Source organism: Thalassophryne amazonica, chromosome 10, assembly GCF_902500255.1.
Source record: "Thalassophryne amazonica chromosome 10, fThaAma1.1, whole genome shotgun sequence".
NCBI classification, from domain to species: Eukaryota; Metazoa; Chordata; class Actinopteri; order Batrachoidiformes; family Batrachoididae; genus Thalassophryne; species Thalassophryne amazonica.
This window is the reverse complement of record NC_047112.1, coordinates 60,725,729-60,753,658: the sequence shown is the minus strand read 5'-3', so window position 1 is coordinate 60,753,658 and position 27,930 is coordinate 60,725,729. Positions and strand designations below refer to the sequence as shown.

Below are 27,930 nucleotides of genomic sequence, written 5' to 3'. Positions count from 1 at the left end.
AGCAGTTCGTCGTGTTCTCATGCCTGAGTGCATAAAACTACCTCAGGGAGATGACCTGCAAGAGGTTGTTAAAGGCTTCAGGCAGAGATGGGGTTTCCCACAGTGTGGTGGAGCAGTAGATGGGAGTCATATCCCCATCATTGCTCCAGAGGAGAACCATGCAGACTATTTTAACCGCAAAGGTTGGCACTCGGTGGTCCTGCAGGCTGTCGTGGACCATCGGTTTTGGTAAGATATACTGATTTTTTTTATACGTAATAGCCCTATGTGCTTTACTTTCTAATTATTTGGTTTAGCCATAACATACTACTAATTAAACATGGTCTTCCAACAGTTTCACAAACATTTATGCTGGATGGCCAGGAAGCGTCCATGATGCCAGGGTTCTCAGGAATTCTCACGTCTACACATTGGCAGAGAGAGGAGAACTTTTTCCACCGGTGAGTGTTTAATATAGTAGTAATAATGATGTAACATCAATATCCAGTGAAAGAAGATGAAATACTATTATGATAATGTGGGAATCTTCCATTGCTATTACTTGAATATAGATATCTCCTAACATTACTTTCTTATGGTTTCCACATCATGTCTTCATTACTTTGCTTAAACATTATTTTATTATTTTTAAGGATACTGAAGAGATAATGGGTGTTCCGGTGCCAATCATGCTTCTTGGTGATCCTGCTTATCCCCTCCGAAGCTGGCTGTTAAAAGGATGTTCAGAGACAGGAACACTGACAGCTGAACAGAGGTACTTCAATGAGCGCCACAGCAGAGCCAGGATGACTGTGGAGTGTGCATTTGGCCGGCTTAAGGGCCGGTGGCGGTGTCTTGGTAAACGCCTAGATGTGAACATTGCCATCGTCCCCACCATCATAAATGCATGTTGCACACTCCACAATGTGTGTGAAATGCATGGTGAGGTCTATGAAGAAGCAGGTGGAGCTGTTCCTGGTGTTGAGAGAATGACTGAAGGAGGGGCCGTGGCAGATGTGCAGCCGACAAGAGTCAGAGAAGCACTTACTCAACTTTTCAATAGTCAACATTGAATCTTTGACCTATTTTATGTGTTCCTATCCTTAATTCATTCAACGGAGATAAAAATTAAGATATTACAAAATAAGTAGTTCTGAACTGTTATTTTTCTTTTTATTTACCATAAAACACTGGCTATGGAAATGCTGTTCTTATCAGTATGTAACACTGCAGACAAAGTGCATACAGGAAATGGTTTGTGCAATACAAAACTTATTTTTCAGTGTATTAGCAAAAAGTACTACACTGTCATACTGTACTTTGAAACCAACATATTCAAACAAAGTGTTCAAGTTGTCATTCATTTTCTTATTCAAGTAAAGTATTTTAAGTCAAAAACATTGCTTATGAAATATTTAAACATTAACATTGTGCAAAACTGCATTAAACAGTGAACATTTCAGAACAGTTCATAAGGGTTTAGATTGGTCTTCATCTTGAGATTGAAATGTGGAGAATGACCCTGGCTAATGAAAGCATGCTGATCTTGAGAATTTACTGGTGCCTGGAAAAATGGCTGACTTAAATCTTGCAAAAAGGACAGAGGCTGGGTGGAGGATGGAGTTGAAGCCATAGGAAACAGTGTGGAATGATGAGACAGGGGCTGCCTTTGGTTGTAAATGTGAGATGGCTGCATTGGCGGCTGGTAAAAATGTGGCTGTGGAGGGGCATTGGATCTCTCCATTAACTGCATAAGCATGGTGAACATTTTCCGATCATGTTCATGCTGAGCTGCTTGCATCTTCAACAGGAGGTCAGCATCGTCATTTTTTAAGGCACTACTAATCTTGTCAGCAAAGACCTCCAGTGTTGTCTCCATCTTTGATTTCCTTTTTCTGTTCTTGGCAGATGTAGCTGCTGAAAAGGAAAATAATAAAGCTTATACATGGCATATTTTAATTTGTTGTTTTTTTTAAGCTAGAAAAGTTAGTAAACTGCAACAGCATCAAATAATTATTTTACAGTAATATAAACAGGCTTAGCTTTCAGTAGTAGTAGAACCCTAATTTTATGAAACAGTCCTATAAACAAAACATTAGTCATCTTACACCGAGCGGCTGTGGAAGAGGTATTGCTGCATCCAGATGTGTCACTTTGGTTAGAGCTTTCCTCTGATGCACAAGTCCGCTGTGACACGTGTGTCCCATCACCTGTGTGCAGAACATAATAATACAGTCATCATCGATTTTCACGTCATATATTAAGCTCAGTCATAGGTGCCTAGAAGCCTAAAACCCACCTGTATCACAGGCGCTGTTAGCCGGGCTGGCTGGGCTAGCTGCGGTACCAGGACTCTCCTCCTCAGTTTCCTCTTCAGCAAAGCAGCTATCCAGCAGTTCTGTCGGCTGAACGCTGGGCTTGTCTCCCAAAATGCGGTCCAGTTCTTTGTAAAATGGACAGGTGGCACGTCCGGAACCACTTTTTTTGTTAGCGTCTTTAGCTTCCTTGTATTTAGCCCGGAGGCTTTTTATTTTCCTCTGGCACTGGATCCAGGACCGTCTGTACCCACGTTCGCACATTTCTTTGGAAATATTTTCAAACACTGCCCGGTTTTCGATAACAGCCCTCTAGTTTGGCCTGAATAGAGTTGTCTCCCCAAATATTAATCAAGTCTAAAACCTCGCTTTCCTCCACTGACCCTCTCCGCATTGTCGTCTGCCATGGTTGTTGTTGTTTCTTCCCGCTTGTGCCGTGTCGGGCGCAGAATAGTAACGTTCGTCACATAATGATGATGCATAGGTCGGATAAATGCGACCTGGCCGTTCAGACTGTAGTCGCATGGCAAAAGATCAGATATGTATCGCAATTGGGACCACATACCCAAGTGGCCTGGATCGGATTTGAAAAAATCCGATCTGTGCTGTTCAGACTGTAATGAAAAGATCAGATACAGGTCACATAGGGCCAAAAAAATCGGATTTGGGCCACTTCAGTGTGCTGTCTGAACGTAGCCTTTGTGTCCTCAGTTCCCAAAGGCTTATTGAGTGTTGTTAGAAGGAAAGTTGATGTAACACAGTGCTAAACATACCACTGTCCCAGCTTTTTTGAAACATGTTGCAGCCATCCATTTCAAAATGAGCAAATATTTGCATGAAACAATAAAGTTTATCAATTTGAACATTAAACATCGTCTTTGTGGTGTATTCAATTGAATATAGGTTGAAGAGGATTTGCAAATCATTGTATTCTGTTTTTATTTACATTTCACACAATGTCCCAACTTCATTGGAATTGGGGTTGTACATCCAAATTCTGTCCCTACTACTGACTTGGTTACTTCTAGTACATACTACAGTATCAGTTGGGTCGCAGGTTGCTACCTGACGTGAGTACAAATTAAGTATTAGGATGCAATAAATAGTGTCGGCCTGCAGGTCCACTCATTGACCCACAAGAAGAATGAGGTAGCTAACATTGGGTGCTAGCTGCTGTACACTCAAACATGTTTGTTCTTTTGGAACATTTTACAAATATCTGAGATAATATGGCTTGCTGTGTAGTTAATTGTAATCAGGGACCATCTAAGAAGTCAGTGGGTCAAAGAGCTTTTTCTTATCGTGTACCCCCTCTGTGGAACAATCTCCTTGCGACCGTGAGGCAGTCAGAGTCCGTGGACATTTTTAAGTCAAGACTTAAAACGGATTGTTATTCTCTTTCTTATGAAAGCTTTTATTTTTTTTATCTGTTTTATTCTTTTACTTGTTTTTTAATTATGTATTTGATTTTTTTTATTTACTCACTTATTTTAAATTTTATTTTGAACTGTTCTGTACACCCCAGTCTCATGTTTTTTTTTTTTTTTTCGTGCTCCCTTCATGAAATGAGTCCAATTTTCATGATGGGGGTTTTTTAAACTCATTATTACTAACCCTACTTCCACCTCTAACCCTAACCTTAACCATAACCTAACCCAACATCTCCCCCCAACCCTAACCATAACCCCCCCCCCCCCCCCCCCGCGCTTCACTTTTATTTTTGTGCAGCCATCACGGAATGAATTAGAATGAATTTGTGTTGCTGTGATGAAAATGATGCGCTTTTTGTCACAATATCATGAACCAACAGATTACTATATTTCGTGCTGCTAATCACAACATGCCGTGACCAGGTTGTTCTGTGTGAGGCGCCTTGAGGCAACTTTTGTTGTGATTTGGTGCATTATAAGCTGACTAAATTGAAATTAATTGAAATCTAAGAAGTCTGTGCTTGAGTATTTCCACTGAGTGAAATTTTTAGCATAGTTTAAATGGTACATTAGTGCGTCCAATTAGCAGGTGATGACAATCTGGTGCCATTATCGCCATTGTTAGAATTTTTAATAAGCTAGTCACCACCACCCAGTCTGCACAAAATATCTGTCATAAAACACCCGGACCAAGATTAGCTTGTTATCTTTATCTTGTTTTGTAACTCTGAGATGGGAGGGCGTGTTGGGCTTCAGTTGACCCTGCCTACGCTACCCCAGTCTTGCCAACATCCCACCTGTTTACCCATTTATTGGTTGGCCGGGAGTTAAATGGAGTCAGGCAAATTTGGAATCGCCACATTTGAGTTTCAAACCAGCTCTTCACTTAATCTGTACTCATGATCACACCCTATGGGAAATGGTACAATCTACTAATTTCCAGCAGAGTACCAAGATCTTAGTTTTAGAGGTTCTGATTCTCATCCTGACTGTTTCAGACTCAGCTGCAAACAACCTAGTGACTGCTGTACGTCATATTCTAATAAGAAAACAGACGTACAATATTTGCAGACAGTAGAAATGTCATTCGGACAGCATCATTACAGACATGCACAGAGCCTCTGCAGCACATTGAGATTCTGTCCATGACAACTGCCAACAGAGTCATGGCAAGACATCATGGACGGAGTCCAACACACACAGAGAACACTCTGCCGTTTTACCTCTGCCATGCAAACGGCAGAATTCAAAAAGTCTTTGTCCTAATTACCATCATTACTGTGTTAGTCAAGCTATAATGAGATGTTATTAAAAAGTTCTACTAGTTTTGTTGTATTGCTTGACTTCAGCCTTTTATTTGTCTGAAAACTGCCTCCAGAATCCAGGCTTATTGTTACCTACTAACAGGCTCTTTAAAAAAAACAAACCCTTGACACTTACTGGTGTCTCCCTTGACTTGCCTGTCTGATGATGTGGAGGAAAAGTGCAGACGTGTTTGTGCTTCCGTTGTCACCTCTTCAATAAACTGCGATGAGAATAAATCAATGTCTCAGCCACTGGACCCTCATCTCCACCTCTTACTTCCACGGGAATATACCTGAATGACTGTGTGGCTCATCAGTGAAAACACTGCTGACTAAAAGTGTTTAATCATGGCACAACACAATATTACGAAGTGACAGCAACGACTCCAATTTTTTAACCAGGGATTTGAATAGATTTCTAAAAATGCAGGAGAGCAATCATCTCATCCAAGTGAAAGACTTGATCATGATCTGCACGTACAGAGGGGACACAGCAGCAGACCTTGATGAAAAAAGGAGGAAGGGACTCTGTCATTGTACACACACACACACACACACACACCACACACACACACACACACACACACACACACACACACACCACACACACACACACCACACACACACCACACACCACACACCACACACACAAAATTGTCCTCTGCATTTATATAGTGCTTTAACAGTGATGCTTTTCTAAGCACTATACAATGATGCCTCACATTCACCCAATCTCACATATACACACTGATGTTAGGGTGCTGCCATGCAAAGCACTCAACTACACTCTAGGAGCCACTGAGTCCCACCTATAGACAATCCTAATTCAGCATAGATACAATCTAACCACTACGAGTAGTGGGCAGCCACTGTCAAGCACAAGTATTCGGCCCCTTGGTATTTTCACACATTTTAATTTATTTACGCCATTTCAGATACAAAAAGTAAATCAGGCTTCTCAATATTAAAAAAATCAAAAATTATTTTCCTTAGATCAAAGTCAATCTCTACAAATCTCTACAACTTGATATAAATTAATTCAAAATGTAAAAGCCAATATGATGGGTTGAATAACTAATGGGCCCCTTTTGGTATAATACCTGAAATAATCAGTTTTAATGCCTTCAGAAAAGTCACAGGATGGATGCATGAACATTTCCAAGTCACTGAATAGGTCTTGGACTCTTATTTAATTTAATTTTAAATTAGGCTTTATTTAACCAGATACAGTATGACACTCTATGGTAAATATGTGGGGCAGTTCTCAAAAACTGAGCAACTGTGCAAGAAGGAGAAGAGTGCGGAAAGCCACCAAGACACCCAGACAGCAGGGAAGAGTTGTAGGCTTCTGTGACTGTGACTGGAGAAATTGTGCACAGTGCATGTTTTGTATTTTGTATCCCAGTTATACGGCTTCCTGATGGAGTGATACAGAGGAGTGTTTGAAGACCTGACTGTGTAGCTCCAATTTGCCATAAGGTACATCTGAGATGCAAGCCTAGATTAATGTTTTGGTGAAAGAAAATCCTCCTCTATACCCACTTCATCATGAAGCTGTATATTTTTAATGAATTTCTGTCAAGTTGTAGAGATTTGCTTGAGTTTGAGTGTGAAGAAAATAATTTCAGAAATGTTTATATTGAAAAGCTTGATTTACTTTTTGTATCTGAAATGTCATAAATAAATTAAAATATGTGAAATACCAAGGGGCTGAATACTTTGTAAGGCACTGTAAAACCCCAATTCCAATGAAGTTGGAATGTTGTGTAAAATGTAAATAAAAACAGAATACAATGATTTGCAAATCCTCTTCATCCTATATTCAATTGAACACACCACAAAGACAGATATTTAATGCTCAAGCTGAATTATTATTTTTGTGCAATATTTGCTCATTTTGAAATGGATGCCTGCAAACACATTTCAATAGTTGGGACGGGGCAACCAAAAGACTGGGAAAGTTGGTGAATGCTCAAAGAACACCTGTTTGGAACATTCCACAGGTGAACAGGTTAATTGGAAACAGGTGAGTGTCATGATTGGGTATAAAAGGAGCATACCAAAAGGTTCAGCCGTTCACAAGCAAAGATGGAGCGAGGTTCACCACTTTGTGAACAACTGCATGAAAAAATAGTCCAACAGTTTAATAACAATATTTCTCAATTCAATTACAAGGAATTTAGGGATTCCAATCATCTACAGTCCATAAGATAATCAAAAGATTCAGAGATTCTGGAGATCTTTAAACACATAAGCGGCAAGGCTGAAACCAACACTGAATGCTCGTGACCTTCGATCCCTCAGGCAGCACTGCATTATAAACCAACACCATTGTGTAAAGGATCTCACCGCGTGGGCTCAGGAACACTTCAGAAAACCATTGTCAATTAACACAGTTTGTTGCTACATCTACAAGTGCAAGTTAAAACTCTACCATGCAAAGTAAAAGCCATACATCAACAACATCCAGAAACGCCGCCATCTTCTCTGGGCCTGAGCTCATTTGAAATGGACAGACACAAAGTGGAAAAGTGTGCTGTGCTCTGATAAGTCTACATTTCAAATTGTTTTAGGAAATCATGGACGTTGTGTCCTCTGGACAAAAGAGGAAAAAGACCATCCAGACTGTTACCAGCGCAAAGTTCAAAAGCCGCATCTGTGATGTTATGGGGGTGTGTTAGTGCGCATGGCATGCGCAACTTACACATCTATGATGGCACCAACAATTCTGAAAGGAACATCCAGGTTTTGGAGCAACACATGCTGCCATCCAAGCAACGTCTTTTTCAGGGACGTCCCTGCTTATTCAACAAGACAATGTCAAGCCACATTCTGCACGTGTTACAACAGCGTGGCTTTGTAGAAAAAGAGTGCAGGTACTAGACTGGCCTGCCTGCAGTCCAGACCTGTCACCCATTGAAAATATGTGGTGCATTTTGAAGTGCAAAATACGACAACGGAGACCCTGGACTGTTGAACAACTGAAGCCGTACATCAAGAATGGGAAAGAATTCCACCTACAAATCTTCAATAATTAGTGTCCTCAATTCCCAAACACTTACTGAGTGTTGTTAGAAGGTGATGTAACACAGTGGCAAACATACCACTGTCCCAGCTTTTTTTGAAATGTGTTGCAGGCATCCATTTCAAAATGAGCAAATATTTGCATAAAAACAAAGAAGTCTATCTGTTTGAACATTAAATATCTTGTCTTTGTGGTGTGTTCAATTGACTATAGGTTGAAGAGGATTTGCAAATCATTGTATTCTGTTTTTATTTAGATTTTACACAATATCCCAACTTCATTGGAATTGGGGTTGTATGTGCTTTAGACTGTGTCCTATATAGGGTGCATCTGGAAAGTATTCACGGTGCTTCACTTTTTCCACATTTTGTTATGTTATACGCCTTATTCCAAAATGTAGTAAATACATTTTTCCCTTAACATTCTGCTCCTAACAACCCATAATGACATCAAAATGGTTTTTTTTTTGGAAAATTTATAAAAAAAAAACAAAAAAAAAAACAACTAAGAAATCACATGTGCATAAGTATTCACACCCTTTGCTCAATCCTTTGTTGATGCATCTTTGGCAGCAATTACAGCCTCAAGTCTTTCTTGAATATGATGCGACAAGCTTGGTCTCTTTGGGCAGTTTTGCCCATTCCTCTTTGCACCATCTCTTAAGCTCCATCAGGTTGGATGGGGAGCGTTTTCAGATCTCTCCAGAGATGTTCAATCAGATGCAGGTCTGGGATCTACACTGGGCTGATCAAGGACATTCACAGAGTTTAACTTGTAGTTGTAGTGACTAAATGGTTTTCTGTAGTGTTCCTGAGCCCACACAGTAACATCGTTTACACAATGATGTTGGTTTTTAATGCAGTGGTGCCTGAGGGATCGAAGGTCACGGGCATTCAATGTTGGTTTGTAGCCTTGCCGCTTAACGTGTAGGAAGTTCTCCAGATTTTCTGAATCTTCTGATTGTATTATCGACTGTAAATAATGGAATCCCTAAATTCCTTGCAATTGAACATTGACAAATATTGTCCTATTTTCCATGCAGTTGTTAACAAAGTGCTGATCCTCGCCCCATCTTTGCTTGTGAATGGCTGAGACTTTTGGGGATGCTCCTTTTATACCCAATCATGACACTTACCTGTTTCCAATTAACCTGTTCTCCTGTGGAATGTTCCAGACAGGTATTCTTTGAGCATTGGTAATGTAACACAGTGGTAAACATACCACTGTCCCAGCTTTTTTGAAACGTGTTGCAGGCATCCATTTCAAAAGGAGCAAATATTTGCACAAAAACAATAAAGTTTATCAGTTTGAACATTAAATATCTTGTCTTTGTGGTGTATTCAACTGAATATAGGTTGAAGAGGATTTGCAAATCATTGTATTCTGTTTTTATTTACATTTTTCACAACGTCCCAACTTCATTGGAATTGGGGTTGTATCTCGAGATACTGTCCTGGTCAAGAAGCATGACCCTGGTGCATGTTTTGATGTTAGTGCCCAGAGGAAACCCACGCAGACACAGACCAACATGCAAACTTCACACAGAAGGGAACTTTGCACAGGTGGAATCAAAACCCAGACTTTCTTTCTGTGAAGCAAGAGTACTAACCACTGTGCCACTCTATTTCTGTAACGATTCCTATGGCAGTGCCATTTTTATTTTCAAAACAAGTAAGGAAAACGTTCCATAACACATTGGTTAGTGTGGAAATGTAAAACGTCTGAAAACCAAAGAGGATTAAGGTGAGTCCATCAAAGCTCCTGCATTTCACAGATGAATCAACCAGCATCCAGTGGTGGCACAGGCATTGAACTGAAATGAATGGAACTTGATACACAACAGCTGACATCTGCAGGTCATCTCATGCAAACTATCAGCGTTATATGATGCTACATTAGCTTTCACTAATCCTCTGAAGAGCAAACAGCAAATCCTAACATGTTTTGTGTGTTTTGTTAACACGGGATCGGTTAGATAACATTCAGCTCAATCAGCTTTCAATCTCGATAGTCGCACTCCCACTCTTTGATAAGTGGGGAACCCTTTATGGCGAAATCTTTGGAAATCAGATGGGCTCCATGGCAACAAGTGCCATTTTTCCACCATCCAAGCGTAAGAAGTGCTTTCAAAGCAGGCATTTGTTTCAAGTTGGTCATTGGATATGATTGTCATGTCACTGTCTCAGTGCTGTTGGCCTGGCAGTGTAGCAACTTGGAAAACACAAACACCCTGCAGATGTAGCAGCTTGAAATCATTCTGTAACTGAACAGCAAGCACCTCATTTATTTTAACAGCTGAAGTGCAATGCAAGCAACCTTACAGTCAGGTACATAAGTAATTGGACAGTGATAGAGATTTTGTAATTTTATTACTGGATACCACCACAGTGGAGTTGAAATGAAGTAATCAACGTGCTTGTGGTTTCACAAAAATATGACATTAACCCTTTAGGAAATACAGCCATTTTTAAATACATCTGCTAAACGTCTTTTGCAGCCAGTGAATGCCTGATGTTTGGAGCCCAGGGACATCATCAAATACAGTTTCCACCCTTGAGATGCTTTGCCAATTATTTACGACAGCCTCCTCCAATTGTTGCTTGTTTACAAGCGTTCTGCCTTCTGATTTGTCCTAAAAAATTGAAAAGAATGCTGTTTTTGGTTGAGACTGGGTGACTGACTTGGCCAGGGATGAATATTCCATTATTTTGCCTTGAGAAGCTCTTGAATTGCTTTGGAAGTGTGTTTTGGGTTAATATCCTTCTCCATACTCTTCTCTTCCCATCATTCTGGTACAAATTAATGTAGGTTTCATCTGTCCAAAGATTCTTGTTCCAGAACTGGGCAGACATTTTATTACGTCTGCCCCAACCCACCCCTGTGTCACCCCAAATTTCATAATACCATCATGATTTTGTGATGCCATCAAAAATATCTACTCCATTTCATGATGGTATCACAAACTAACTGATTAAATCACTTTTTGTGATGCCATCATGAACTTGACGTGAGGGCTGCCTTGAGCAAGACAGTTAACCTCGCCATAGTGTAATTTGTCTGACGACCATATGTCAGACAAAAGCCAAGCGTATGAAACACGTCAGCACTGTTAGTCTTAACTTCCTAAAACCTGAGCTTGAACAGAAAGTTGTTTTTGAAAAAAGAAACAAAACAAAACAAAAAATGTCATGCATATGTTTCAGGATGTTTACAGCACTATAACTTTAATGTAATGGTAAGACTCTTCGGCTGTTCCCTTATTTTCACTTGTGGTCCTACAGCAGAGCCGACATGGCTTTGCATGTTGAATTGTCACAAGCTTTAAGTAGAATGCCCATCTTAACACAACTTCACATTTCATGGGGAAATAGGCAGGGTGAAGATGGAACCGGGAACCTTCGGCAAGGAAACCAAATGGACTAACCACTTGGCCACCAAACCTGCTTATAACATTAATGTAATAAGTATCTTAAATTCCCTTTGTCAGTCTGTTTTGGATTTTACATTCTGCTTCAACATTCAATCAATCAATCAATCAATTTTTTTTATATAGTGCCAAATCACAACAAACAGTTGCCCCAAGGCGCTTTATATTGTAAGGCAAGGCCATACAATAATTATGTAAAACCCCAACTGTCAAAACGACCCCCTGTGAGCAAGCACTTGGCTACAGTGGGAAGGAAAAACTCCCTTTTAACAGGAAGAAACCTCCAGCAGAACCAGGCTCAGGGAGGGCAGTCTTCTGCTGGGACTGGTTGGGGCTGAGGGAGAGAACCAGGAAAAAGACATGCTGTGGAGGGGAGCAGAGATCGATCACTAATGATTAAATGCAGAGTGGTGCATACAGAGCAAAAAGAGAAAGAAACAGTGCATCATGGGAACCCCCCAGCAGTCTACGTCTATAGCAGCATAACTAAGGGATGGTTCAGGGTCACCTGATCCAGCCCTAACTATAAGCTTAGCAAAAAGGAAAGTTTTAAGCCTATCTTAAAAGTAGAGAGGGTGTCTGTCTCCCTGATCTGACTTGGGAGCTGGTTCCACAGGAGAGGAGCCTGAAAGCTGAAGGCTCTGCCTCCCATTCTACTCTTACAAACCCTAGGAACTACAAGTAAGCCTGCAGTCTGAGAGCGAAGCGCTCTATTGGGGTGATATGGTACTACGAGGTCCCTAAGATAAGATGGGACCTGATTATTCAAAACCTTATAAGTAAGAAGAAGAATTTTAAATTCTATTCTAGAATTAACAGGAAGCCAATGAAGGGAGGCCAATATGGGTGAGATATGCTCTCTCCTTCTAGTCCCCGTCAGTACTCTAGCTGCAGCATTTTGAATTAACTGAAGGCTTTTTAGGGAACTTTTAGGACAACCTGATAATAATGAATTACAATAGTCCAGCCTAGAGGAAATAAATGCATGAATTAGTTTTTCAGCATCACTCTGAGACAAGACCTTTCTGATCTTAGAGATATTGCGTAAATGCAAAAAAGCAGTCCTACATATTTGTTTAATATGCACTTTGAATGACATATCCTGATCAAAAATGACTCCAAGATTTCTCACAGTATTATTAGAGGTCAGGGTAATTGCCATCCACAGTAAGGATCTGGTTAGACACCATGTTTCTAAGATTTGTGGGGCCAAGTACAATAACTTCAGTTTTATCTGAGTTTAAAAGCAGGAAATTAGAGGTCATCCATGTCTTTATGTCTGTAAGACAATCCTGCAGTTTAGCTAATTGGTGTGTGTCCTCTGGCTTCATGGATAGATAAAGCTGGGTATCATCTGCGTAACAATGAAATTTAAGGCAATACCGTCTAATAATACTGCCTAAGGGAAGCATGTATAAAGTGAATAAATTGGTCCTAGCACAGACCTTGTGGAACTCCATAATTAACTTTAGTCTGTGAAGGAAGATCCCCATTTACATGAAACAAATTGTAATCTATTAGACAAAATATGATTCAAACCACCGCAGCGCAGTGCCTTTAATACCTATGGCATGCTCTAATCTCTGTAATAAAATTTTATGGTCAACAGTATCAAAAGCAGCACTGAGGTCTAACAGAACAAGCACAGAGATGAGTCCACTGTCCGAGGCCATAAGAAGATCATTTGTAACCTTCACTAATGCTGTTTCTGTACTATGATGAATTCTAAAACCTGACTGAAACTCTTCAAATAGACCATTCCTCTGCAGATGATCAGTTAGCTGTTTTTACAACTACCCTTTCAAGAATTTTTGAGAGAAAAGGAAGGTGGAGATTGGCCTATAATTAGCTAAGATAGCTGGGTCAAGTGATGGCTTTTTAAGTAATGGTTTAATTACTGCCACCTTAAAAGCCTGTGGTACATAGCCAACTAACAAAGATAGATTGATCATATTTAAGATTGAAGCATTAAATAATGGTAGGGCTTCCTTGAGCAGCCTGGTAGGAATGGGGTCTAATAAACATGTTGATGGTTTGGATGAAGTAACTAATGAAAATAACTCAGACAGAACAATCGGAGAGAAAGAGTCTAACCAAATACCGGCATCACTGAAAGCAGCCAAAGATAACGATACGTCTTTGGGATGGTTATGAGTAATTTTTTCTCTAATAGTTAAAATTTTGTTAGCAGAGAAAGTCATGAAATCGTTACTAGTTAAAGTTAATGGAATACTCAGCTCAATAGAGCTCTGACTCTTTGTCAGCCTGGCTACAGTGCTGAAAAGAAACCTGGGTTGTTCTTATTTTCTTCAATTAGTGATGAGTAGAAAGATGTCCTAGCTTTACGGAGGGCTTTTTTTTATAGAGCAACAGACTCTTTTTCCAGGCTAAGTGAAGATCTTCTAAGTTAGTGAGACGCCATTTCCTCTCCAACTTACGGGTTATCTGCTTTAAGCTACGAGTTTGTGAGTTTATACCACGGAGTCAGGCCACTTCTGATTTAAAGCTCTCTTTTTTAGAGGAGCTACAGCATCCAAAGTTGTCTTCAATGAGGATGTAAAACTATTGACGAGATACTCTAATCTCACTTACAGAGTTTAGGTAGCTACTCTGCACTGTGTTGGTATATGGCATTAGAGAACATAAAGAAGGAATCATATCCTTAAACCTAGTTACAGCGCTTTCTGAAGACTTCTAGTGTAATGAAACTTATTCCCACTGCTGGGTAGTCATCAGAGTAAATGTAAATGTTATTAAGAAATGATCAGACAGAAGGGAGTTTTCATGGAATACTGTAAGTCTTCTATTTCCATACCTAAGTCAGAACAAGATCTAAGATATGATTAAAGTGGTGGGTGGACTCATTTACTTTTTGAGCAAAGCAATAAAGTCTAATAATAGATTAAATGCAGTGTTGAGGCTGTCATTCTCAGCATCTGGTGGATGTTAAAATCGCCCACTATAATTATCTTATCTGAGCTAAGCACTAAGTCAGACAAAGGTCTGAAAATTCACAGAGAAACTCACAGTAACGACCAGGTGGACGATAGATAATAACAAATAAAACTGGTTTTTTGGGACTTCCAATTTGGATGGACAAGACTAAGAGTCAAGCTTTCGAATGAATTAAAGCTCTGTCTGGGTTTTTGATTAATTAATAAGCTGGAATGGAAGATTGCTGCTAATCCTCCGCCCCGGCCCGTGCTACGAGCATTCTGACAGTTAGTGTGACTCGGGGGTGTTGACTCATTTAAACTAACATATTCATCCTGCTGTAACCAGGTTTCTGTAAGGCAGAATAAATCAATATGTTGATCAATTATTATATCATTTACCAACAGGGACTTAGAAGAGAGAGACCTAATGTTTAATAGACCATTATACCAATAAAATGCATTACACCAATAAAATGCTCATTTTGAGACCTAATTAGATGTAGAACTTCTAATGTCATCAGTTCTTATCCATTCAATCCACACATGTTCTGCTAATATTAGCATCTAAACAAGAGCAAGCGCGTCCCTCTGGACGTGAACTCATGATTCCCGGCATGGGAGGTGGACTCTCTAACCAGAAGACTAAAATCCAGGGCTCGGGCCATTTGGACAGAGAATCCTTTTAGCTGTTAGGGAGTGAGGTTTACTAACTACTTATGCACAGCAACTCCTGCTGAACTCCGTTACACTTGAACCCAGATTTTGTAGCGTGCAGCATGTGAGAGTTTACAACTCGTCCGGGAAGCGAGGGTACCAATTACAGCTCAGTGAACTGGAACAATGGAGATGAAGTGCTGTGTTCAAGGACACAGTCAGGTAGCATGACCGGGAATCAAACCCAGGTCTACATATTGGTAGCCCCAACTCTTATCCCAAAGAGCTCTCTGCTCTCCCCAAAGTGATTCTGGCAAGTTTGAAATTCATTTTCAATTTATAGCATTCATTTTACTTTCAAATGTTGTCCAACATGTTCAAAATAAAAGATTAATTTCTCCAGACTTCATCAAAAACTGCACTTAAAAATAACTGAGTTCTATAAAAGATAGAGAAGTTATTGGTGCTGTGTGATAAATTAAGTTGTACAATATTTGCTTCCATCCATTTTCATTTGTTGATTGACAAAAATGATTGATCAGTTCTTCCAAGGAAGCAGCTGTCATTCATCAAAAATAAAAGCAATGTGATGTGATGCTTCATAACTCTGTTTTTCAACCTGCGATATATGAACATTTCAGTTTTCATCCTACCCGTGTAGACAATGTTTTGTATTACAGTGATATGAGTCATGTAGAAGGAAAAACATAAACTCTGGCATTCTGGAACAAATAAGGCACGGATGTATACTTATCGAGGGCTAAAAGCAGCAGCTGCGCATGCAGTGGTGGTGGAAGCTATAATGCTGTCTGACTCATTGGTTTTACTCCCACCTCCAGCTCAACCTATTTGTATTTCTACAATCATCATTCAATGTCAGACAATCGGTGCCAGGAAGCATTTGCACTGGCTGGATTCACTTGTCCAGGTGGCATGATAATGACCAGGAGAGTTTCAGCTCTGGCAGCCAATAACAGGCCAGCGATTTCCAGCATTCATTTTCCTGTGTGGAAGCTGGTGTCAGTGAATTCTGGCTGTCCATTTGCATTTGTATTTCTATTTTTAATTGTGGTTTCACACAGACACACTGACACACACAGTACTGTATCCTCTCACTCCCACAGTTTCAGTTTTACTGTCAGTACGGTCCTATCAATGCTACTTTTCCATTATTACACTTTCTATACATGATATAAATTCTGACCAACAGCTGGGATAACACCCCCACCCTGACCCTTAATTGCAACAAGTTGCTGAAGATGAGTGTGTGTGTTCTATCCATAGTTAGATTTTCCACGACTTATCTGGAACCAAGTCACAGTAGCAGTAGGTATAAGTAAGGTAACACAGACATCCCTCTTCCCAGAACCTCCTTCTGCTGCCCCTGGAGGATGTGACTGGCATTGGCAGGTCAAATTGGATTCCAACACACATGGGGACTTTGTGCTGAAGGCCAAAGTCCCTGTTCTTGTTGTGCTGCCTTGGTGTATGCCTTGTCCTGCTCCCTTGTTCTGCTGAGCACACTTGAGTTATTTAACCCTCTGGGGTCCAATGGCATTTTTGGACAGTTCACTCACCTGGCATAAATGTTTTATTATTGCTGTCAACAGCTCTCCCTTGTCTCTTTTTTTTCAGGACAACCTGTGCTTTCAGAATATATATGTTTTGTTGTGTTTTATAAGTGTAATAAAGGTTTACAATCAAAAATAGGCAAGGAAAAAATAAAGCAAAAAATAATTTTCCACACATTTATTCAAAACACACAGCAAACTATAATAAACAACTGTTTTGACACTTTATAAAGGTAATTTGAGGTCTTGTGTGAAAGTCTGTACAACAAAAAGGTTCAAACAATAAACACAAATGCTCATTTTGAACAATATATACAAAATGGTCTATGCGTTTTGTTGTCCATTGATATGGTAAACAGTCCTTTACGCAGAGAAAGCAACAGAGTTATCCAGTAATTCACATGCAAACTAGTGGAGCAATCCTAATAGTTACACACTCTTTGTTTGAGCACATGAGATTGTCATCAGAGGCTCTCCGTCTGCTCCTGCTTTCACTGATCGCTGTGCGTAATGGCACAGGGCACACTGAGTATGTACTAATAGTATGTACTCAGTGGAGCACCCAGGGGGCTATTCAAACGGGCCAACTAGTAACATATCACTCCTGAAAACGATCTTTGGCTTTTCACGTGAGGTAAATCTGCCCTACAATTGGATTTTGGAAAACCATGTGACGGTGAACCAATTCCGATTGGACACTCGTACTGCGCACGTCATCACACAGCTTCTATGAGGAGTACAAAGATGGCCGATGGCTGGCTCGAAGGTCCGCAGAGTTAACTTTTCAGCAAAAAAAAAAAGGTAAGTTTCTATCTCATATCATTCAAAAGTTATTTATAATTTAGTAAAGCTTGGTCTTAGCCGTCATATACGACGGCGTCGACCCTAGAGGGTTAATGTGAGTGGAGCAGGGAAAGTTAAAAAAACATGGAGGGCGGGTGCCCTCCAGAAGCAGCGCTGAGCACCCCTGGTCCTGATCTGACTCGTGTGTGAGACTTTGAGATGACCTATGTTCGAATTTGGCATTACATAAACAACAGCAGTGGCCTCAGGGTGTACTCAGACTATGCTCAGGTGCCCTGGACTGTGCCTGCACACATCAGTCTATCAGAATCCAAGTTAAGTTAGTTACTAACTGTGACCCACTCACTCACTCTCTGATCAACTCCATTATGCCATTATTTTAGACCTGACTTTTAGAATTTTCATAGGATGGGACAACCAGGAGAAGACAACACAACACAGGAGCCCCAGTGATGAGGACTCCAGTGGCTGGAGAAGGCAGAGGGGACACTTGTGCTTCATCTGGCTGTGGCAGACAGATGGATACCTTCTAGAGGTGGGTTGAACTGGCGGTCTGCCTGGCTGGTTGCCATCCAGGACCAGAGGTAGTTCTGTTGTGTAGTGGATGCAAGACTGCACACCTGTTCTCCTGTGCATCTGGTTTTTTTTCTCCCTCTTCCTGTCTCTCTGGTAGTCAGCTCTTCTCTGCCTGCAGAGGATGGAGCTCTACCTCTCACAGCTGTCTGTCTGCTACAAAACATGTAACAGGCAGACACTAAAATCAATGATTTCAGGCTTTACAAATGTTTTAACTGTTAAGCTTTATTCACTATGCCCGCAAAAACATGTTGGGGGAGGTCTCGTCTCATCTCTCGTCTCGTCTTGTGTGCGTTCCCAGGTCTGCAGGGTGCTACCCTACCATTTTGAGGGGGGAGCAGCACATTAGTATTTTAGATTTTCCTCGATCCGTGTAAGAGCTTTCGTAGTTTCTCTTAGTTTGGTTGTATCCTCTTCAAAGATATCCTCAGTTGTTACTTTCGGGTACTCTTGCCTATTGATTTGCTGGCATTCTTCTAGTATATATTTTTGGGTTTCCTCCTCAGCATTGCAGAATCTACAGGATACATTGGCATATTTATTCCTATAGTTGCATTTTACTACCAGCATTCTTGTTCTTGCCATCATGATGCTGTGTGCTTCCATCCTGTTTAGTTTGTCCAGGTAGGGTTTCCTTTTTCCTATTTCCAACGTTTTTACATTTTCAATGTAGTGTTTTACCTTTGATTTGATCTCTCTTTGTTCTTTGATATTCTTCATTAGCTGTTCACCTATTTTCCTTTTCCTTTTGCTTGTTTGATCCGTTATTTGCAGTTTTTCCCTAAAATTGTTGACTTCCCTTTTCCATGGTTTACTGTTGTTGTTGATTATACTTTTCATTAGGTCTGATCCTACTGTATTTATCCTTTTTTGGAAGTTGACCTTGTTTTTTTGTATTATATGGTCTATATCCCAGAGCCCTGTTTCCACATACATGGTTTCTCTCGGTGTTGTTGTTGTTGGTAGTATTAGGAGCCATTTTAATATATTGTCCAAGATTTGGTTCCTCATTTTCCCCTCCTTTTTTTGTTGCCACTGATTCTTCTGTGTACACAATTATTGGGATTATGCATGATTCCACTAGTTGCCAGATAACTCTCATTTCTATTCCTTTTAGATCCGAGCTTCCTGCTATTTGTAGGATGGTTTGTAAGGTTCATTCTGCCTTAGCAAGCACCAGTCTACGATCTATGATGGTCTAGTGGTTAAGCGTTGGGCTTGAGACCGGAGGATCCTCGGTTCAAATCCCAGCTTGACCGGAAAATCACTAAGGGCCCTGGGGCAAGGTCCTTAATCCCCGAGTTGCTCCTGGTGTGTAGTCAGCTCCTTGTATGGCAGCACCCTTACACTGGGGTGAATGTGAGGCATTATTGTAAAGCGCTTTGAGCATCTGATGCAGATGGAAAAGCGCTATATAAATGCAGCCCATTTAAATGATTAAACATACAAAGTACCAAAAACCCTTTTGCTTCACAATACACCATTTAATAAGGAGAATTTAAATATTTTGTCCTTTCTCTTTGACCCCTCATTTGGCCACTTCATTCAGCCCCCCAGGTCACATGTTCTTCTGCCAACAATGTTATATTTACGTGTGATGTGCAATCTATCATCAACATTTACATAACACTGTTTCTTTGTGTATACATGTACTGGTGAAGTTCTCATTGAGTTGACTGTTACTGCATGATCTGGCACTCACACAAGCATTAAACACCAGGAGCCTTTTATCATGCACAGGAAATAGCAAAGCCTCTTGTATAATTGGTCATATGCGTGAACAAAGATAAATAATTCTTAACGATACACGAGTTTCAGCTATCCGCAACCCGGCGTCTCACAAAGAAAAGTCAGACCATTGAGAATCATTGTGAAGGATCACATTATAATGGGATTGGGGGAAAACTGCATAAAATCTGTAAACAAGATACACTGAAAATCTAATTAGCCATTTGCCGAAGAGGAAGTCCAACACACATTTGATAACAAAGTGCACATAATCCACTTACTGGACATCATGCAGATGGAAATAGGTGTCCATATACAGAGCCAAGCCGGAAGCTCAGATCAGTCAGAACATAATCATAATGGATCAGTGCTGTGAACATGTCAGACACTGTGAGAAAGTACGAAAGAAATCTGATTTCCATAGCCAAACAGATTTTGTTGCCAAGTGTAATCCCACTGCATCTAAAGTAGACCGGCACAGAAAAAAGAAAACCTGTGTTTGTGCCACCATAATTAATACTGATGAGCAACATGCTGCAAATTCAATGCTCCACTGGTTTGGCAGCTTAAAAAAAACAAACAAAAAAACAAAAACATTTTTTTCCTCATGTTCATGGTCTAGAAAGTAAAATAATTGTTGTGTGAAATTGTAGTGGCCCCTTGTCTTCTCAATGCAACAGCAGGGGATTAAAATGACACCTCAACATGTGTGCAGAAAGCCTATGAGATACATGTTGACGGTGAGGGGTGCACAGGGAACACAGCTATAACATGACAGGCGTCATGCCTGCTCGAGTTCGGTTTCCAAAACATTTAACAGTCTCATTTATTCAGCAGAACCTCCTTTGTTGTATGGCTGGGGGGGCCTGGCTGCCTTTTTGTTTCTCTTTTGTTTCTCCTTCCAGGTGGCTTGCATTTGGGACTGAGTGGCTGTGTAGCTGAGTTTATCAGGACCTCACCCTGATCACCTGCGGCTCGTCAGGACTCACAGCTGTGGTGCATCTACAATGGATTGGAACATGGTGGCATTTAAGACTGGAGTACACAGTGTGTATTTGCCAGAGACTCGACCTTGTGACCAGACGGGTGAGATCGTCGTCTCGAGAGCCATCTCATCATCAGTGGATGCAGAGAATGTCCAGGTTTGATGCATGGTCTGTGAAAGAGGAGGGGGTGAGGTCTCACGCTTGTCAGCACACTTCCTGAGGTACGTTAGATTTTGTGACTAACATTTATACAGTCAGTAAATGTGGTGTCCCTCACACCTTATTATATTGAGCTGTATGTAGTCGTTTAATCAGCTTCCACTGCTGTGGAGTTTTGTGAACTGGGTGTTCCATGCCTGCAGGGTGGGAAGCTGATTAGTAATTAAGCCAGGAAGTGTTTGCTGTTTGTGCACCTTTGAGCGTTCTGTGTGTTGAGTGTGGACTCACATAATGATTCCTTCTTTCACAGACTCGGTTTGTCGCGGCCACCTGGGGGGGTGTCGGCGGGGTCCTTGGGTCCGAACCAGTTCTGGCTCCGGACCGTTAGCGCTGCTGGGAGCGCACCGCAATCCACCACGCCAGACCGCGCACTTTTATATTTTTCACCTCACTGTTATGTTTATTAAACCCTGTTATCCTTTGTACCGTGCTCTGCTTATTTTATACTGGGTCCTTCAAACGCTGGTCGGTTCTCCGGGCTGCGTCCGACACATAACATCCTTCTTGTAAAGAACAGATATTACCTCAATATTCCCGCTAACATGAACAAACACAGCCTTGCATGCAGAAAGATCAAACTGAAGATCTGCTGTATGTGTGGATGGAACATTATGATCATCATTTCAGTAGACATCTCAGTAAAATGATGCCAGATGATTTTTTTTTAAACCTCTTCAATTCCCAGGCACAAACAGAGGAACTCAGGGTTAACTTTGCAGAGAAAACCTGAGCTAATCCATAACTCCCTGTTTTTTAAATCATCCCTCAAAGCACATGGATTTGAACTTAAACCCAATCCTGCAGAAGCCTCTGCACAAGAACTCAATCATATAACGTGACTGAAAATCCAAAACACCTCAGGTTTCTTTGGTTAAATGATTCAATTGCTTTGATTTGACTATTCAATTAATGTATGAGGCATAGGGTACCACAGCACCATAATTATTAGGACAGTGACATAATTTTTGCAATTTTACCTGTGTAAACCACCACAATGGATTTGAAATGGACCAATGAAGATGTGATTGTAATTTTGATTTTCAGGTTTCATTCAAGGGGTTTAACAATAATATTGCATTAAGCAATTAGGATTGAGTATTTTTTACACACAGTCCATTTTCAGAGGCTATACGTAATTGAACAATCTAAATATAAAGATTACTGTGAATTTAAATCATTAGTTTTAAAGCCAGGGGATGGACGAGTGAATGTTTCCAAATCACTAAATATGTATTTGACTTCATTTTCATCTGTCACTCCATGTCCACACCATGGCCCACTTTAACCCTTTAACGCCCATCGTCGCATATATGCTACAATCTCTGACTCAAATATGCAACTTACCAAACTGACCTGTATGCCTGTTGTCGCAAATTTGCAACATACCATCATTATTATTATAACATTATAACATAACATTATAACATAAAGTCATTACCAGAATACCCAATAACTATCTAGTTTTTGTGCAAAAGTGAAATTAATAATCTCAACATTATTTACCATCTAAAGGCAAAAACACACACAAAACATTTTTTTATATACAGCTATATAAATTCGGGCGTTAAGGGGTTAAAAGTTAAAACCCTTCTGGGGCCCAGCCCCAAACCATTTGTCAATGCCTGATCCAGCACATAGGTGCCTGAGTCTTGATGATCCCAGTAGCTGGAGAAGATGAAGGGGGACGTCCAGGTTTCACCTGAATGTGGAAGATAGATTGTTACTTTCGAGAGGTGGGGATGAACCGGTTGTCTGCCAGGACCCAAGGCAGTTCCATCGCTACGTGACACCAGCGTATCCTCCCACTTGACTTTCCACTTTACCACAAGATAGAAATTAAAAATGTTTTTATTTATTTATTTTAATGACCTCTCACAGTGACAGCACGGTGGCTTAGTGGTTAGCACTATTGCCTCACTGCATGAAGATCATGGGATCAGTTTTCACCTGTGGCCTTTCTGTGTGGAGTTTGTGTGTTCTCCCCATGTTTGCGTGGGTTCTCTCTGGGCGCTTCAAATTCCTCCCATATCCAAAGGCACACAGGTTAGGTGGATTGGAAAGTTACTGTCCATAGGTGTGCGTGCAAGTGTGAATGTGTTTGTCAGTCGGTATGTGGCCCTGTGACAGACTTGCATCCTGTCCACGGTGTACCCCACCTCATGCCCTATGACTGCTGGGATAGGCTCCAGTCCCCATGTGAGCCTTAAGTGGAGTAAGCGGGTATGGAAAACGGATGGTTGTACCTCTCATAGCCCCACCTGCAGCATCACTACAGCACACTAGAGGGCTGCGGCCCACACACTATGAATAGATAATTTACATCAATCATGAAGAGGTACAAGCATTTTGGTAATGTGTGATTAATCTGTCTGGAGTGGTCAACGACAACTGATTGTACAAATTGCACATGTAGTGCAAGTTTTGTCTGTTGCAGTTAAACACCAGTTACACACAAGCTAATCAGCTTAATGCTGCGTTTACACATAACAACAAGAAGTCACGAATGCCGCGAAGTATACATTCTTGGCTGTTGATCACGAATGTGATGATTCAAAATCTGCTGATGGTTCCACACACCGTTTTTCAACCAGAGGAGAATGACCCTTCCAGGCTGTTGCTCCCAGGCTTTGGAACGGTCTCCCGCTCTCTCTGGACTCTGTTGACACTTTTAAAAGCCAACTTAAGACTTTCTTTTTTACACAAACTTTTGCTGAGTTTTTTGGGCTGCTATGCTATGTTTTTAAAAGTCTCAGCCATTGTGTGGTGTATTGTGTTGTTTGCTTTTTTTTTTTTTTTTTGTGAAGCACCTTGTGGCTCTTGTCTGTGAAAGGTGCTATACAAATAAAGCTTACTTACTTACTTACTATTCGGGGCAGAGGCATCAAGAGTCCTCAGGAACTGTTGCAACCTGTTACCACGTGTTACAATTAATGGCAAATGTTGCTGAAGAATTATCATGAACCATTACGCGTGGTCGATAATAATGTCCCACACTATTGCGCATAACAGCGCATCATTATGTTCTGACAGGAATGTTGTGAATCAGGTGAATTGTCTCCACCTCCCCCCCATATTCATCCTACCATCAGCTGCTGATCAGTTCACATCACTACAGATTACTCCTCAACACCCAGATGAATCCACAGCAGAAGAACTTTGTGATTGTATGCTTAGTTGGGTTCTGCGCCATGGAGTTGCACAGAAGGGAGCAGGAAGAGACGGAGCGAGCCAGATGTCTGGCTTCATGCGGCTCTCCTCTGGCTCAGACTTGTTCATCCGAACATAGGCACAACAGCAGGTGGAACACCTGCAGGAGCGCGCTGAGGAGCACTGGAACGCGACTTATCCGACTTGGCGTCTGACAGTATGGGCTCCAAGAACCATCACAGGAACCACCACAAACGCTGTCACACTCTATTAAGGATCACCACTAATCAAGACGTATCAACACACTCAGTTGCGACCTCCACGACAGGAGGCAAAATGAGGGTGGTGCGTGACATTCGTGGAAGATTTTTTTGACAGCCAAAAACATGCTCCATGAAAATCACGCACCAACACACACTGTTAAGAAACCTATTCAGATGCGTTAAGTCATGTTAAGAATGCCAGGAATGTGCCATGGATGACAGAAAAATTACATTTGTAACACGTCCTGCCTATGAATAAAGCAGCATTAGGGATGGGTATCGATAAGATTTTATCGATATCGATGCCATTATCGATTCCGCTTATTGATCCGATTCCTTATCAATTCCCTTATTGATACCTCTTGTGAAATTTCTGTGTACTAAAAGTAGGCTTTACAGGTTTTCTATGTCAACATTTTATTGAGTCTTAAAGTAAATAAATATGAAATTGGTCACTGGATCCTTGATTTCTGGACATAAATAAAAATCAAATAAAATCTGAATCAATAAAATCTGTAAGTGGTCACTAGATCCTTGATCTCTGGACATAAATAGAAATAAAATCTTGAGTTTTTGTCAAAAGTATTTCATTTCGGACATTAATGGCATCAATGTCACTCCATACCACTGAGCTGAGTTCAGCCGGCTGCACGTCAGGTTCAATGTAATTCATAAATAATGCAGGAAGTCTCACTTGAGAGGGAAAAAAAAACATTTTGGCTGATTCTAGTTTAGTGTTTGTATTACAACATTTGGAAAGAGGTGTTATTTGATTTAAAACAGTTATGCGCTTTGAAGTTATAATTCCGGCTGGACTCGGCAGAGATTGTGGCAGCTTTTGGAGCTTTGCGAACGTAACAGAACGATTGTCGTTTCTTATCTGCAACAAGACAAGAGTCCCAGATAGTGACTTTAATCCACACATAAGTGATTCATGATTGACATTTTTAAATGGCTTTGAAGCGGACTTGCCGCTTCTGAAAAGCATAGAATCAGAGAACAAACAAAGCAGCAAGTCAGCGCACTGCTTCATTGGTTCAAGCTTCAAAGCGGAGCCGCGCTGCAGAAGCGGTTGATTACAGAACCACTGCAGGGTCTGTAATCAACATAGAGAAATGATCATCTTCCTGATAAACACCCTCAAAAATTACGCTCCCCCCCTCCCCCCGAAGGACCGATAAGGGAATCATTAAGCAAAAAGGCTATTGATGTCAGTGGATTAAATCATTTCTGAGCAATTCTCGAAAAGAACCGGTTCTCAATACCCAAGCCTATGCAGCATTAGGGTGGAGCGGCACAGAAAAGTATTTTCTTAAAAAGAACATGTGAAATTGAAGCTATACAGTTTGCCAGAAGCCACACAGGAGACTTGAACCTAGATTTAAAATTTCAACTGCATTGTGATGATGTAGATAGGAAAAATTCCAAAAATTGTCGCTGACACAATATTTATGGAGCTGACTATACAGTGCACCGGAAATTATTCACAGATCTTCACTTTTTACACATTTTGTTATGTTACTGTTGTGAAAGTGTAGTGACACGGACCCACAACAGGGGGCGGTAATGAACGGACAATGGATAAAGCCAAAAGTAACAATTTAATGTTGTGAATTGCACAACGGAATACAGACAATTGCAGTTGAGGAGTACAGTTAATCATACACAAGGTGACGTGTGGGCAGGCTCGAGGATAGAAGACGTCTGTCCAGAGAAGAGCCAGATCCCACACGGCTTCCACCGCCAACGGATCTGAAGAACACCGGAGCCGCCAAGTCCTGGGTCCCAGGTGGCCACCGTCTCCAGCTGTCAGACCTGGTACTGCTGGCAGAAACAGAAACAGTTAATGGTGGGTGCGTGGATACACACCCAGTAATCTCTCTGTACTCAGTTCCTCCGGGAGGGAGAACCTCCACCTCCAGACACAGAATCACCCGTGCAGCTCCTGTCAGTCACTTCCCTGGAAGAAGTGAGAGGCGAAGACGTCGCACTCACACTATCCGCCAATCCAGTGTCAGACTGTAGCCACAGGAAATGGCTGCACAAAGAACAATGTTTTAGTTTCAAATAACCGCAGAGAAGGTTACCTAAGTAGTAGCTGATTTCTCGGCGGGCAGGTGGAGTTGCAGTCCGGCCTTTATGGTGGTGGTGATGTGATGTGGATGAGTGACAGCTGGTGCTGATGACGAGTGACAGCTGTCACTCCCGGTTGCTATGACGCCCTCTCGTGCTTGAAGCCCGCATTTCAAGCAGGGCGCAATCTGGTGGTGGTGGGCCAGCAGTACCTCCTCTTCAGCAGCCCACACAACAGGACCCCCCCCCTCAACGGGCGCCTCCTGGCGCCCAACCAGGCTTGTCTGGGTGCCGCCGGTAGAAGTCGGCCAGGAGGGCCGGGTCCAGGATGAAGCTCCTCTTCACCCAGGAGCGTTCTTCGGGTCCATACCCCTCCCAGTCCACCAAATACTGGAACCCCCGGCCCTTCCGACGGACGTCCAGGAGCCGGCGTACGGTCCAAGCCAGCTCCCCGTCGATGATCCGGGCAGGAGGCGGCGCCGGTCCGGGGGTACAGAGGGGTGAAACGTGGTGAGGTTTGATGCGTGACACATGAAAAACTGGGTGGATCTGCAGCGAAGCTGGCAGCTTCAGCTTCACTGCGGCTGGACTGAGGATTTTGAGTATGGTGAAAGGTCCAATCTATCTGTCCTTTAACTTCTGGGATTCCACTTGCAGGGGAATGTCTTTTGTGGAAAGCCAAACCTCCTGCCCAGGCTAATACGTAGGGGCCGGGGCACACCGGCGGTCTGCATGGTTCTTGGCCCTCGTCCGGGCTTTGAGCAGGGCAGAGCGGGCGGTACGCCACACCCGACGGCACCTTCTCAGATGGGCCTGGACCGAGGGCACCCCGACCTCTCCCTCCACCAGCGGGAACAATGGGGGCTGGTACCCCAAACACACCTCAAACGGGGAGAGGCCGGCAGCAGACGATACTTGGCTATTGTACGCTATGAGCGTACTCGATCCAGGCCAGATGGTTACTCCAGGCCGTCGGGTGCGCGGAGCTCACGCAGCGGAGGGCCTGCTCCAATCCTGGTTCGCCCCGCTCTGCCTGTCAGTTCGTCTGAGGATGGTACCCGGACGAGAGACTCACGGTGGCCCCAGTTCCCTGCAGAAACTCCTCCAGACCTGAGCGGAGAACTGAGGACCACGGTCTGAGACAATATCCGACAGAATCCCATGCAGACGCACGACGTGGTGGACCAGGAGGTCTGCAGTCTCCTGGGCCGTCGGGAGCTTCGGGAGGGCCACGAAGTGGGCCGCCTTGGAGAACCGGTTCACTATCGTGAGGATGGTAGTCATGCCCTGGGACGGCGGGAGGCCCGTGACAAAGTCCAGGCCGATGTGAGGCCAGGGGCGATGAGGCACGGGCAGAGGCTGGAGGAGGCCTTGGGCCTTGTGGTGGTCGACTTTGCCCCTGGCACAGGTGGTGCAGGCCTGGACATACTCCCGGACGTCGGCTTCCATAGACGCCCACCAGAAGCGCTGCCAGACCACTGCCATGGTCCTTC

General features: G+C 42.1%; 2 long non-coding RNA genes across 9 annotated transcripts; one reads left to right on the top strand and one right to left on the bottom strand.

Moving 5' to 3' along the window:
- Positions 1–118: 118 nt before the first annotated feature.
- Positions 119–1,029, top strand: LOC117518851. Its single transcript, XR_004563102.1, has 3 exons — positions 119–228; positions 335–440; positions 633–1,029. It is a non-coding gene; the product is annotated as an uncharacterized LOC117518851 (long non-coding RNA).
- A 1,679-nt stretch (positions 1,030–2,708) lies between these two features.
- LOC117518849 lies at positions 2,709–27,328 on the bottom strand. 8 transcript variants are annotated; one of them, XR_004563093.1, is made up of 4 exons: positions 27,318–27,328; positions 16,151–16,157; positions 11,184–11,188; positions 2,709–2,991 (listed from the first exon to the last, which is right to left on the bottom strand). It is a non-coding gene; the product is annotated as an uncharacterized LOC117518849 (long non-coding RNA). The 8 variants fall into 8 exon arrangements; XR_004563096.1 differs by lacking the exons at positions 11,184–11,188; positions 16,151–16,157; positions 27,318–27,328 and adding exons at positions 11,271–11,275; positions 13,852–13,856; positions 25,059–25,069; XR_004563097.1 differs by lacking the exons at positions 11,184–11,188; positions 16,151–16,157; positions 27,318–27,328 and adding exons at positions 13,195–13,205; positions 17,972–17,974; positions 23,275–23,288.
- Between the last annotated feature and the right edge of the window lie 602 nt (positions 27,329–27,930).